Source organism: Leptopilina heterotoma, unplaced genomic scaffold (assembly GCF_015476425.1).
Source record: "Leptopilina heterotoma isolate Lh14 unplaced genomic scaffold, ASM1547642v1 Lhet_237, whole genome shotgun sequence".
NCBI classification, from domain to species: domain Eukaryota; kingdom Metazoa; phylum Arthropoda; class Insecta; order Hymenoptera; family Figitidae; genus Leptopilina; species Leptopilina heterotoma.
In genome coordinates this window covers 1,920,440-1,933,699 of record NW_025110953.1, presented here as the reverse complement: position 1 = coordinate 1,933,699, position 13,260 = coordinate 1,920,440, and the positions used below count along the sequence as shown (strand labels likewise).

Below are 13,260 nucleotides of genomic sequence, written 5' to 3'. Positions count from 1 at the left end.
CGAAAAATAGTATTAAATTATTAACGAAAAAATTGTTCTAAAGGCTAAATAGACAAATATTATTGTTTTAAATTATAGGTTAAGTTTGGTAAACGATGAAAATTTCGGGATTATTATAGTTTTTTAATTTAAAAAATACCTTACCATTATTAATTAATGAATAAAATTTGTAATTGAAGTAATTAGATATCAATTTGCCACTCCTTTTTAGTGGAAAAATGAAATATTTATTATTTTCATTGAATTTGTTTTGTTGATGCGACTCGTGTGTGACTTTTGACTATTGTCGTTTTAAAACAGTAGAAAAGGCTCTTTTTCCTTTGAATTTATTTTAATTCTTATATATGCCACTACTTTCGCCATCGTAAATTTCATTTTTTTACACTTTAGACTCAATTGAAATGTTTAAAATTAATAAAATTGAATAAAACACTTTGTAAACAAACAATCCTTTGTTTTGTGACGAACTTTAACGTTTTTTTGATAACAATCTGGCGGTAACTTCTAGAACCAAGTCAACAATAACAAAAGTAACTAGAATTCTCTAGTCACTTAAATGACTTTTTTTGTTCTTTTTTATTAAAATCAAAACCCTTTTGTCTACAGAAAATACTCGAAATTGCAATATAAACTTTTATTTTAGAAAATAAGTTTAGTAATGTTTACTTAAATATATTGGAGGATAGGGTAATTTTAAATTACCCGCGTAAACTAGTAACAATTTGTTAATATTTACACCTTTTTACATTGGCAATACAGACACGTGACTAACTTCATTCATTAGCCAATTGGCCGTTAAAATCAAGTGTAACCGAAATTTATTTGTCGCTAACTTTTAATCTAATTAAGCTATTAAAATAAATTAAAAGTGTATAATTATTAGTTTTTTATCGAATATTAACTCTCCATCGACTTTATAATCGTGAATAATTAACTAAATCAAGGGGATAATTATTTTTTCGCGGGATAAAAATCTTGTTGCAAAATCGAGTCAAATTGCGGGTGGTGCATAGTAAATTGGAATCTTTATTGTGCTTTGATTTGATTATTTTTAATAGAGCTTTTAAAACTATCTAATATCAAGTCGAGAAAAAACGAAGTCAATCCGCAAGGTCGAAAGAAGAATTAAAATGCAAAAGACACCCGTTATAGGGGTTAGGATGGGGCCAGGTGGTCCATTTGTGTTAGTATCAACACACACATCGCTTGTTATTTCTAAACATATACGTAAATACGTATGTGTTTGATTTAACCATGCGCGTGTGTGTGTGTGATGCTTTTAGTTGTTATTAGTTCGTGAATGTACCACCTACGTTGCTTCCTCGCGGCGCCACCGGCTCCATTCCCCCATCGGTGCTCGAAGTGCACTGACGTTAATGCGTCATTCGGGGAAGTTTCGCGTGAAAAAACGTAAATTTTCTCGACGATTAAAACAATTTCACAAGTCGGTCGGTGTGAGACAATCAGTGTTATTAAATAGTGATCAGTGTGTTTCGAATTTGTGATCGAATTTGATCTGAAAACTTGACGGAACGCCAACGACAAAACTTACACGGAGAGAGCGCGTCCCTGCCACCATTCTGAGTTTCTTCTATACATATATTCTCAATTGGACGAGGGTGCGGAATATCTCTGAGAAAGGAGGAGGAGAAATCTGTGGAAAATTATTATCTGTTCTTTAATTAGGAGATGTCATAATTCAAGGTAAGACAATATGACATTTTTTAAGGTTATGTTACTCTGGTTCTTGATAAAATTCATAAAATTACATTCATTACATTCATAACGGTTCATTGAATTCTTTAAATTTTAAATACCTCCAATCCTTCCGACTTTTTTTTATTTATATTATCGAAAATATGATTTTTTTTTTGTTTTTATTGATATTCCATGTCGTGTAAGGTAATTTTAACTTTTTTCTCTAAATGTATCGTTTCATTTGTTTTACTCGTGCTAATTGTTAAAATTAATATTTTTGACAGTTGAATACTGCTTGTCATTTATTAAAAAAAGCATTAATAACAACGTCGTTTGGCTAATTCGATAATTGAGTTAGATTTTCCTCAGGAAAGAATGTCGCGAAAAAAACTATTCATTCCTTTTTTCATTGTCAACCTTGACTTTATTTATTTTTCCTCTATTTCCTTACTTTTCTAAAATAAAATTACAATGCGTTAAGGTAATAAAACAAAATTTCGTCTAATTTAATAATTAATTGAAATTTGGATTTAAGTGCATAATTTAAGTAAAGGAGGAGTGTAAGTAAAATCTTTTTTGTTGAAAATCTTTTTTAAAACAGGAATTTTAATATATCGAATTCTGTGAGAATGAAAAAGAAAACTGTTTATTGATTTGAAATTAAATGTGTTGAGCAAAAAATATTGTCTAGGTCAAGATTTTTTCCAACAGGAGCGTAGGAATGCCTTTTTTCTCCCTCGTTGATATTTTTGGATGCAATTTTTTTCTTTTTTTAATGTCAAAAATTTAAGTTGATAATTTTTCGCTTCGAAACGAAAGAGGGATGTACGTTGCTTGGCAAAGCTGTTTGCTGGATACATTTACAGACCCGTTTCGTGCGTTCGTACATAATCGGAAGACCGCAGTCTCTATCGCCCGTTCTCGGTTCCCAGAGAGCTGCTGCTGAGAGAGAGAAAAGAGATAAAGCGAGGTAGAGAGAGGTTTATATATTTCCGTCTTTCGACGACGTCGACTCAACGACGAAAGTCGGACTCGTTTGCAGAATAGGCTTTTGAGATCGATGCGAAGCATTAGCGGAAAATGATAACAAAAAAATCTTCTTTTTTGTTGAAATACTTTTTTTGTTTGAAAATTCATTCAAAGTTTTTTTTTTCTACTTTCGTTGAATTGATTTTTCGTTGAACCGTTAATAAGTCTAAATCGTCGTTCCACCTCGTGAATCATTTGGTCCAATGTGGATATTACCGATGAATTGTAACTTCAAGGAGAAACACGACATAAAATGGATGTTGTTTGCCGGTCGATTATAACACTATACCTTGCAGTCAGAAAGAAAAGCAGTAGTATTGTATCGGAATGAAGAAAAAAAGCAGTTTCTATACCAAACTCGTTTTATATGAGCTCGCTTAACAGAAATATTATCTTTCTTTCTTTTACGGAATTTTTTCCTTTCTTGATAAATTTAATTATACCTACAAATCTGTACCTAATTATATGAAAAATTTCCCCTGTCATTTTTGCCATAAAATGTGAATTTTTAATTTAATTGATTAATTAATTATTTATTTATTTTAATCTAACAAAAAAATGTTTAGAATCTAAAAAGTATTTTAGAAAAATGTAAATTATTCAAGTGCGTGATATTGATTTTACCAGATGGTGTAAATTATTTATGGGCTACGAAATTTTTTTTCTCAAACTGAAATCAATATCCGTGACATGCTTTTTAGCGTTATAGTGTGGATATATATTTTGTTGCTTCTTAAAAGAAAGAGGAGAAAAAAAATCTCAAATTTCTAGACTTCTTTTTTTTGTATTATGGGCAACTCATCCTATCACCTCTTTCTGACTATATATATATATACTTTGTCAGAATTCGATCGATGAAGCTCGTACCTATATCTGTTATCTTTCTCCGCCAAAAGGGAAAACTGAAAAGACCACATCGATAGTAGTTTCATTATAAAAAGTAAAGACAATTTAATTTCTTCGCATGTTTCTCGTTTTTCAATTTTTTTTTACTTTTATTTTGAGATAAGTCTTTACTAATTACATTTGTTTTTTTTTAATTTTATCGTCTCTACTGTGAGAGTGAAAATAAAAGTATATCTTCTCCTCTCTCTAAATCTGAATTAGCGGAAAGAGAACCATTTTTCAGAATTTCATTTAGCCGCAAGTTTTCGAATGTTCAACTGAATAATATTTATTATTTAATATTTATACTATTTATTACTAAATGTTTATAATCTTTATTATTAAAATACTCGTAATATTTATTATTATAGTATTTATTATTAAATACTTGTAATATTTATTAGATATAAAAAACTTATAATTTTTATTATTATTAAATGTTTATAATATATTTATTATTAAATATTAATATTAATTATCAGAAATATTTTCATGGATTACTGATTGGACTGATTGCAATAAAAATTAAAAACTTAAATTTAACATTTAGAATGATTACCTAATTTTTGTGACACGTGACGCAAAATTATTGTAATGAAAATTTAATTTGAAGAAGAAATAAATAACTTTTTCGTTTATATTTGAACGACGATATTTTTTTTACTTTATTTAATTTGTAATTTTATTAAAAAAAATTATTTCGTATATAAAAAAGAGAAACTTAAATCGTTAGGAATTTCTGCGCATTTCAGTCTATTTTTACTATTTCCGGAAGTAAATTTTACTCTTTCCGAAGTAAATTAGTGAAATTACTATATAAATTTATAATTAGTAAATGAAATTAATTATTCAATTAAATAGAATTACAATTAGTAAAATGAATTTCGAGCGAAACAAAATTTACTCTAAAAATATATCTTTAAATTTTTGAACGTTTAAATAAACGTCAAAATTTTTGTTATTCTTTTTAATTTCCATTTTATTATGTTTCTATAAAATTTCGAACTTTCGTATATGAACGACAATTTTCTTACTTCTTTTAATTTGTAATTTTATTAAAAAATTTCTTTTTGTAAATTAGAAAAATTAATTCTTATCTAACTAAATGTTTAATTTAAATTATTTTTAATACATAAAATAATTTTTATACAATACAAATTCAGGCCTCGAATATATTATCAACTTTTTCGACTTATTTTCAAAAATTGCGTCTTTTTCGACTTTTCTTCCAAATATTTTGCAATAAAATACAACTTATTTCGAATTTTAAAGTATAAAAAATAACTATATACCTAGATAAATTTTTTAAAAATTATTTTTGAATAATTTTTCTAATTAAATTTTTGAAATAAACAATTGAAAAGATATTGATAATTGTTGAAATTTTGTAAAATTTAATTTAAAATAATTAATTTTTTTCAAGTATTTTATTACAATTTGTGAATATCACGGTTTGAAGAATTTTAATTGCAAATTTTGAAAATAATTGAATTCTCAAAAATTTTAATGAAAAATCTTCAAGTGTAAATTTAAAAATGACAATTAACTACTAAAAATTATATTAACAATATTTTTGAAAAAAATATTTCTTGGAATTTTTTTATTTCAATTTTTTAAAATTCAATTATTTTCAAATATATATTCAAATAAACGAAAACAAAAGAAAAAACAAAATTAAACATTTAGAATCTTTATAATTTACTGTTTTTTATTTTTTATATTTTGTATGCATTGTTATTGTAATATAAAATTTTGAATTTGAATAAGATGATATTAATAAATTTCGTCCATTTGAACTTTATAATTAATTTGATAGTAAAAAGTCAATCACCTGATTTAAATAGAAATAGTAATATTTTACTAATTAAGTTGTTAATAATAACTAATTATTACTTGAATTTATTTTTAGATTAGGTTAAAATTAAAAATTAAAATAAAATTAAAATTAAAATATTTGGTAGAGGTAACTATTTCAATTAGTGAAATTTGATATTTGTTAAAATATATAGCTTTTATTATTAATTATTAGAATTCTATACTAAAAATTAGTAAATTTTTACCATTTAGCAGGAAAACGAATTCTTTAATAATAATGAAGAAGAAAAGCAGATGAATTAGTAGAAAACAACTAGTTCATAATTTAGAAAGTACTAATTTAAATTAGTTGATTTTTTACAACTTAAAAAAATAAATACTGTAACTTTCACAATAACTATTGGAAAATAATTTGATTAAGGTAAATATCTATCTAATAATTGATTATTTGAATAAAAATAATTTTTTTCCACTGTAGAAAAACACTAAATTTTTCCTAGACACGGGAGAAAATTTCAATTAAACATTCAAATATTTTCCTTTTAAATTCCGTCTTTAAAATGAAACAATGAGTATCTAATATTGAAATTAAATTATCAGAGAGATATTGATTTAATTAATTACAGTGTACGAATGAGGGCAATTAAGAGAGTGAGAGAGAAGAAAAAAAGTGATGGGGCGCGGTTAAAGCTTTTAATTTTTCCTTTTTGTCTCCTTCTTTTGAGAATATGATGACCAATCAATCGGAAATATCTTTTATTATTTTTTTTTTCTTTAAACTATAGAAGAAGAAAAAGAAAAGATAATATTTCAAAAACCCGAAAGAAATTGGGACAAATTGAAAATGAATTAAATTCAATTGAAACAGAACTCTCATGAGAGATATATAAGGGTTTTTATTTCAAGAAATGAGGAAGGGAGAGGGAGATATATTAATTATCTCCGACATGTGTATATATAATATATTGTCGGATATAAATTTTCTGAGACAAAGGAATATGGGCTAATATAAAATAAATATATATATATATATATATATGTATATAATAGGGTTATTGGGAGAGGAAAAGCAAGCGAAGACGATGCTACCAACAACAATGGGAACGCGGGATCAATTATGCAGCGCAGGCACAATCGTATATGTATATATGGCTAAATAAAGTGTGTTGTAGTTCACGTATACACTCATCGCCTACTTCTTTTTCGCTACATAGCAGTTATGTTTCAAGAGTGCCTAGCGAGTCGTAATCTCAACAATTATTGTTGTAACCAAGTCGACACTATTACTACCAGTGGGTCGTAATAATAATTGCTACCAACAAACGTCATCAGCTCTCTTTTTTTCTACTTTTATTCTGTAAACAAATGTTTCAAAGTAAATAAAACGAGAGTCATTTAAAACTATCGTGGCAAGGAAAAACTCAAATAATTACATTTTCTATAAATATTTAATTATATTTATTTTTGAATATGAATTAAGATTTTTAAAACCTTTTTTTCAAAAAATTCAAACCTTTTTAAAATTTTAAAATTATTTTTTATGATAATAATTGAATTATTGCGAAGAAATTTATAAAAAATTAGTAAGTAATTGAAATTTCCTGTGAAATTTCCATTATTTATGAAAATAATTAAATGCTTGCGTACAATTTTATTAAAATTTTTGCAAATAAGTGAATTTCAGAGAAGAATTTTATTATTTATAAATATAATGGAAATTTTGAACAGATTTTTTAAAGAAATTTTAGATGAAATGAATTTTGTAGAAGAATTTTGATATTTATAAAAATAATTGGAATTTTGAGCAGAATTTAAAAAAAAAAATTTTGAAAATAATTGAATTTCTGCAAAGAAGTTTCTTATTTTTGAAGATAATTGAATTTTGCAGAAGAATTTTGATATTTATAAAGATAATTGAAATTTTGAGGAGAATTTAAAAAAATTTTTTGAAAATAATTGAATTTCTGCGAAGAATTTTTCTTACTTTTGAAGATAATTGAATTGCAGAAGAATTTTGATATTTATAAAGATAATTAAAATTTTGAAGAGAATTTGAAAAAAATTTTTGAAAATAATTGAACTTCTGCGAAGAATTTTATTACGTTTGAAAATAATTGAATTTCTAGGAAGAATTTTATTATTTTATAAAGATAATTGAAATTTTGGCAAGAATTTTATTAAAATTTTTTTAAATAATTGAATTTCGGAGAAGAATTTTATTACTTTTGAACATAATTGACAATTTTAAAGAGAATTTTTAAAAATATGTTAAAAAAAATCTAATTGAAATTTTGTTAAGAATTTTATTAAAATTGTATTCCGGATTGTTTGATATTAAAGCGTGTGTTGTCGAGAAATGTGATTTTTTTTACAATTTCGTGTTTCTTTTTTGTCGTTTTTTCTAAAATTTCATGAGACTTTTTTTACGACTTGTTCGAAAATTTTATGCTACTTTTCGTGACTTTTGTTGTGAATTTATGCAACAATTTTGAAAACCGAATGATTTTCAATAAATTATTTATTTTTGTATTTAAACAATTGAATTATCATAGAATTTTCTACTATAAATAATTGATTTATTATTAAAATTAAATTCAGTTAAAATTTTAGATAATAATTGAATATTAAAAATTTGTTTGAAAAAGTTAAATTGAATTTTTTTTTAAATTATTTAAAATTTTTATTTTCTAAATATTTAATTGAAGAATTTCCGAATAATCGTAATTTCGTAAAATTGCATTGTAAACAAATGTTTTTGAAAATTTTGAAGGAACTTTTGCAAAAAGTTTTAAAAATAATTGATAATTCAACTCTTTCGAAAAATTTTAATAATATGTTTGAAAATAATTATATTTTTCGAAGAATTTACTTAAAATTGTGTTAAAAATATTTGAAATCCTGTAAAGAATTTTATTACTTAGCCTACTTAGTAGAATAATTGAATTCTTGCAACGAATTTTTATTATGTTTTTTTTTAAATAATTGAAATCCTGTGAAGAATTTTATTATTTATGAAAATAATTGAATTCTTGCAACGAATTTTATTATATTTTTTAAAAATAATTTTTTTTGAGAAATTTTACTAAAATTGTAGATTTTAAAAATATTTGAATTTCAGCTAAGTATTTTTCATTATTTCTGAAATGTAATTGAATTCTTGCAAAAAATTTTTAAAAATAATTACATTTTTCAAGGAATTTATTTAAAATGTATTAAAAATAATTGAAATCCTGTTAGAAATTTTGACTAATCTTCAGTAAAAGACTAGTAGTTTATATAGTAAGTCGGCTTATTAATTTAAAATAGTAAAAATACGAACTTACTAATAAATTAGTAGTTTTCTACTAGAAAATAATAGTTTTTTACTAAAAGTTAGTCAAAAACTGTTACTAATAATTTAATTGGTAAATGAATCCGCACGATTTTCTTAGTAGAAAATGTCTAATTCAGATTTAGAAAGTAGTTTTTGCTTTTGCATTGGTAAACTTTAATAATAAATTAGTAGAATTTACTATAATTGAAAAGCAAAAAGTCAGTCACTAATTACAGGGTTGCTACACTATAAAAAAAAGGTTCTAAATTAGAGCTGATTTCGGTACTAAAATAGAACCAAATTACGATTTAGTACCAATTTTGGTACTAAATTAGTACCTTTCCTTTTACAGTGTACAGAACCTGGAAAACCTGGAAAAGTCAGGGATTTTTTAAAAAAGGTCTGGAATACCTGGAAAAGTCAGGGATTTTTTAAAAAAAGGTCTGGAATACCTGGAAATGTCATGGAAATTTGAAATGCCTGGAATTTTATTCCACTTAATATTTTTTACTACATTTTTTCTTTTAAAAAATGATGTCTTGGAATTCCTGGAAATGTCCTGAAATATCCTTGAATTTTCCATATTTTGCTTTTAAATATTCAATAATTTAAAAATTTTACTCAAATTTAAAAAAATAATTTTTTTGATCCATCAAAAAATAATTTTAATTTGTCGTTTGATTAAAGAATCTGATATCTATATTATATAATATTGATTTTTAACTCTTTTTATAATAAAATTAATATTTTTGTTCAAGTAGGTTAATTTAAATTATGTTAATCGTAATATGAAATAATATTACACATGTAAATGTCCTGGAAAAATAAAAAATCTGTCCTGGAATGTCCTGGAATTTTAAGTCATATTTTCAGTAGACACCCTGTCTGTGCTTTAATAATCAAATAGAGATAATCTAACGTGAATATTTTTATAATACAGAAAAATTGCTCTGATTTATAATGTTCAAAAGGTGACCTGGAAATTTATCAGATTTGGTACTGGAAAACCTGGAAAAGTCATGGAAATTTAAAAACAGACTTCTGTAGCAACCCTGTAATTCTAATTAGTAAACATTTTTATTAATTTAAATTTAGAGAATAGAAAATCACTAAGCAAATGATGAAAAGTTGTCCACCAAACGGTGGACTGTATGTTAGAAGAATTTTAGGTACTATTAATTAGTAGAACTGTTTTTTTTTATTAAAAGTCGATAAAACAATTTTACTAATTCATTTACTGAATTAGATGACTAGTAGTCCATGAAATTCTACTAAATAATTAGTACAATTTGACAAAAAGTGGAATTCAGATTTATAGAGTTTACTATGAAATTAGTAATTTTCGCGTCCTCTTTAATTAGTAAGCAACTTATTAGTTATATCTACTAATTAAAAAGATTTAGAGAGTAAAAAAACGAGAGACAAAAAAGATTGTAGTTTATTCAGAAAAAGTCTTTCAAGACAATTTCATTTATTTCCACGAAGAATATTTAAAGGTGCATTTTCTTTTTGTATAGTGCTTTTTTTGTGGTTGAATAAAATTTCCAGGTTTTCGAAGAACCTTGTGCGGCGTCGTTGTCGCATCAGGGAGGAAAAAGGACACGGGGGAGGATGAAACTGTTCCCGAAATAATCGTGCGTATCGATCCTTCTTTTGTATATGCCCTGTGTGCATGCTCACGTATATATTTGCCACCAACGGGGCGCAGATAGTGACAAGGGGTGGTGAAACTGTATGTGAGGGGCCAAGGGGGAGGAATGCAGAACTTAATTCCCGACATAACGTTGACTGTTTGGCTCGCGTTATTTCATTCTCCAATTGGATCCTAGCGAGACAGAGAGAGAAGGAAAGAAGCTGTAATAAAGGGAGGGAAGGAGAGCGAAATACAGAGAGAAGAAGAGCGAAATAGAGAGAAAAGGAGACGGAAACAGTGCGAGAGAGAGAGAGAGAAAAAAAAAGCATCTTCTACCTCACATTGTGCATTGTACTGTATTTTCAATTACTCTTCACGTAACCTTATTCGCACGTGATTTCCGTTAGGCACAGGAATTTATAGACTTTCAGCAATAATGCAAAATTTCTTATTAGAATCAATGCGCATAACATATTAAATGCTTTTAATTTTAACATTCCCACACGGAGAGACCCACATTCGTAAAAATTACTAAAAACGGTTGCAATGACCGGAAATAAGGGGACTTTTAGCATAATGTGCTACAGAATTAGATAAATTTACAAAAGAAATAGATAAATTTGCTACATTGAAATAGCAAGTTTTAATATTTTGTGTAAGAGTTGTAAATGTAGCAAAAATTGATTATAGTTTTCTCTAATTTAATTAGACAAAATCTGACAAATGAAAACATTTTCCACTAAAACCTACGATCCACTGTAGTAATTTTTGGTGAGCAAGTGTGGCTAGCGAGTGCAGTCATATGGCGCCTGTATTTCTATTGGTTGCTAACCTCGTCAATCTCCGTAAATGAGCCGATGCCTTCCGATCATTGACAGTGACTATGTTTCGCGTATGTAAAATAAATTTGGATATTATCTACAATAATTAAATATAAAGTGAAACGTAGGTCGTTCGGTATCTCAGAAATTGACCATTATAAATTAATAAATTTTGCATTTATTCCTGTCCCAAGAAGTATGTCTTATAATAAGTTGTTAAAAGTAAACTGCTTTCTCGTAAGTGCTGTAAATTTTCATCATTCAATATATAAGGAAACAAAGATGTATACTTTCAGTGAAATTCGTTGTCGTGCGTGCAGTTGTGTATTAGTGTATTAATTAACCGCGTCTATACATATAAGTGAAATAAACATGTGTGTGTCTTCAAATATTTATCCAAAAACAAATATATAAGTGTGTGAGTGTGTGTGTCTGTGTATGTAAAAATCCTTCCAGTTTACCTCCACTAGTCAAGAATTGACGGGAAACCGGCGACAAAAATCCGTATTTTTTCTTTTCACTCTTTCTTTCTGCATTTACAACGACTATAGTAATTTTACGTACACAATGTTTCTGAGTTTTACTACAGTTGTTTGGAACTATTGGACGAAATAGTAAGAAACTTTGCTAATTTGGTGAACATTTGTCGGGATTAGTGACTTAGTGTAGAAAATAGTAAAAAATACAAAAAGTCCCCTTATTTCCGGTGGTTGCAATGTGAATATAGTAAATTCTAGTGTGATTTTATACAAAAATTAGTAATCTCGGTCTCTCCGTGCATTAATTTTAATACTCAAGGCTATGAATTCAGACTGTAAATCTGAATCGGTTGAAATTTTGAATAATTTCAGTCAGTGACTGACTTTCCAACTGCTTTCTATAAATCTGAATTAGTTCAAAATAACTAATTTATAGTAAAATTGTAACTGAGTTTTCGCTTCAGCAATAAATTAGTAAAAAAATAATTTATAGTAAAATTTTAACTGACTTTTTGCTTCCGCAATTAGTAAAAAATGACTAATTATTAGTAAAATGACTTTTTGCTTTTGATTTAGTAAATTTTACTAATAAGTAATAATTTCTACTAATTTATTAGTAAAATCAAAATAAACTATTAGCAAAATGACTTTTTGCTTTTGAATTAGTAAATTTGACTAATGAATAATAATTTCTACTAATTTATTAGTAAAACTAAAATAAATTATTAGTAAAATAACCTTTTGTTTTTGAATTAGTAAATTTTATTAATAAATTATTAGTAAAATTTACTAATTAAAAAAGTCAGTTAATAATTCAGGGTGACCACATGTCAGTAAAGTCAGTAAAGTCAGGGAAATGTCAGTGAAACAAAATTTTTGTCATTAAAGTCAGGGAAATGTCAGGGAAACAAATTTTTTGTCAGTAAAGTCAGCGAAATGACAGGAAAAAAATTTTTGTCAGGGAAATTAAGAAAATTGAGAATTTTTTCGACTTATTTTTGAACATTGCGACTTTTTTTGACTTTTCTTCCAAACATTGCAACAAAATACAACAATTTTTAATACTTAAAAAAGTGCAACTTATTTCTGATTTTTATAATGCAAAAAATAACTATAAACAAATCTTTCAAAAATTGTTGGTGAATCATTTTTTAACATAATTAAATTTTTCAAATATTTTTATATAATAAAAACCTTTTTGGAGTAGTTGAAATTTTGTAAAATTTAATTGAAAATAATTAATTTATTTCAAGTATTTATTTACAATTTTTGAAAATCAATTTTTGAAGAATTTTAATTGCAAATTTTGAAAATAATTGAAATATCAAAAATTTTAAAGAAAAATCTTTAAAGTTAAATTTAAAAATGAAAATTAATGAAAATTAGCTTCTAATTTTTCAAAATTAAATATTTTCAGTATTTTCAATTACATATTTCCAAAAATTTAAATTAAATTATTTTTGTAGTTATTTATTTATTAATAATTATAAGGATTAGTAGAAATGTTTACTAATTTGAATTAGTGATTGAATTTTTGCTTTTGAATTCATATATTTTACTAAGAAATTATTAGTAAAATGACTTTTT

At 25.6% G+C, this 13,260-nt stretch overlaps 1 protein-coding gene across 18 annotated transcripts in view; it reads left to right on the top strand.

The window, feature by feature from the left end:
• Positions 1–1,327: 1,327 nt before the first annotated feature.
• The window catches only part of LOC122502778 (bromodomain adjacent to zinc finger domain protein 2B-like), a 212,760-nt gene continuing 200,827 nt past the window's right edge, over positions 1,328–13,260 (top strand). For 17 of the 18 annotated variants that reach the window (XM_043612986.1, XM_043613001.1, XM_043612992.1 and 14 more), the window contains exon 1: positions 1,329–1,704. The gene's annotated coding sequence lies outside the window, so the exon portion shown is untranslated. Of the gene's footprint in view, positions 1,705–13,260 lie in introns of all 18 variants that reach the window. The other variant, XM_043612983.1, reaches the window with a different exon arrangement.